Genomic DNA, 2,275 nt, shown 5'->3' with positions numbered 1-2,275 from the left:
TATGTATTGTCTTCAGCAACAGGACCTTTTCAACGAATACATTTCCCTCTGATTTTTCACACCACCTGAGCAGCATTTATCTCTCCTCTCTCTCCCCCCATAGAACCCTTCCTCCTCCCTCTCCACTTAAAGTATTTCCATTTTCCTCATGTCCCCCTTGTTAGTACCTGTCTCCTACTATCCCCTTCTTTCAGGCTCCTCTTCCTCTTTATCCCCAGGTGTCCTTGTATAACCCTCCCTCCTCCCTTCCCAGTTAAATTCCCCCATTTTCCCATTTCCCCATTGATAACACCTGTCTCCAACTATCCCCCTCTCTCAGGCTCCTTCTTCTCCTTTACTCCCATGGTTTCTCTCCATTTTCCTGGATCCTATGGTTACACCAGGATATAGATTCACATATAAGGATTTGGAGCTAAGATCCACAAATGAGAGAGAACGTAGTTGCTTGCTTTTCTGAGTCTCTGCTACTTCACTTAGTGTAACAGCTCCTAGTTCCTAGCTCTTTCCAGTTACCTGCAAGTTCCATGATTTCTTTTGCTTTACCACCAAGTAGAATTCCATTGTGTAAAGGGTATCAGGTCTTATGTTGAGGTCTTGGATCCATTTGGAGTGGAGTTTTGTGCATAACTAGAGATAATGGATCTATTTTCGTTCTTCTACATGTAGCTATCCAGTTTGATGAGTACCATCTGGTGAACATGCTATTTCTCCAGTGTGTATTTTTGACGTTTTAAATGGATTTTTATCTTCATTTCCTCTCAGGAAATAATTATATGCACAATTGTTATTTTATACAGAATTGTACTTCCTTGATACAGGCTGCATTTTAGGCACTGGACTATGTACTTCTATGTCTGCTTTTACACTGCAGCTGAAAGGTAGCCATGAAAGAGACCCTCTGGTCCACAAAGTTCGAAATATTTACTATTTAACCTTTCACAGAAAAAAATGTTCCAGTCTCCAACGTAAGGGATTTTAAAGATGAACTGAGTCACTCAGAGTTCAGTTAACTTGACAGTGTTGCAGTGGTAAAAACACCAGGATGCGAAGTTAATTCTACTTGGTTATTATTTTTTCACTACATACAGTAAAAAAAATACTATGTTTAATTTTATGACTTACATTATAATTTTTCTCTGCAGTTGGAATGCGTTCTCAAATTGTTGGTTTGTTTTACTTTAATTGGTCATCTTTTTTCTCATGGTACAGTTGATGGCCTCTTAGAGTGGATGAAATATGGTATATTTCTCCTACCCAGGACACATGTTTGAAATCACAATAAATATGGCCTTAATGCCCCCAAAGATTAATGAGTTTCAATAAAATTCTAATACTTTAAAACAATGGTTTGGGGACATTAATAGAAAAATAAACCATCAGAACCTTAAAAAAAAAAACTCAGCAACAAGTATGTGTGCATCTGGGTCTAAACGCACCTCTATTTGTGACAACAGAATAAAACTAAAGTATTTGGAGATTGCTTCTTTCAATGTTTCCTTTGAGGTAAAAGACCCCACTGCAGAAGCCTGGCTGACTTCTTTCTACCCCCACTCATTCTCCTTTGGGGAAGATTAAACTAAATATGCACTACTCTTTCTTCAGTTTATTACATGGAAAAGTTACTCAATGTCTCCAGGATATAGATGGATATAAGTCACGAACATCCAGCCAGACATAGTAGCACATGCATAATCCCAGCACTAGAGAGGTGGAGACAAGGGAATCTTGAGTTCCATACCAGCCAGGGCAACATAGCAGGACCCTGAATAAAATAGTAAGATAACATGCCAATTGACAAAATAGTGTTGGGGATATTTACTCACTTATTAGTAAAAGCAACAACAAATTTCAGTTCCCAACTCATACATACACATAAATATGGTTAAAGTACTAAATGGGAGAAAATTGTGGCATAAATTGATCAGCATTTAGGCAAATATTTATCCCACCTTGGGTATTAAAGCAAAAGAAAACCACACAAAGATTAAGAATTACTGTACCAAAATCTAAGCTTTCTTTCTGTGAAAAACACCATTTATAAAATCAAAACTGGATTCTGTAAGAGGCAGAGGGTAGGAGGAAGGTGGATGGGGGAAGGGGTAGGAAAACTTTATACGTCATTGATAAAGTTATGAGGAATCAATACACATCTTTCATTAATAACTTTAATTGGAGATAATCAGCAAAGGTCTAGTTGGAAGGAAATCATGCCTTAGACTGTTGACCTAATGAAGAACCTTGGCTGGAGAGGTGACGGCCCTAGAAGAGAACCTAC

This window comes from Nannospalax galili, unplaced genomic scaffold (assembly GCF_000622305.1).
Source record: "Nannospalax galili isolate Female #2095 unplaced genomic scaffold, S.galili_v1.0 scaffold366, whole genome shotgun sequence".
Classification (NCBI taxonomy): Eukaryota; Metazoa; Chordata; class Mammalia; order Rodentia; family Spalacidae; genus Nannospalax; species Nannospalax galili.
This window is presented reverse-complemented; position numbering follows the sequence as displayed.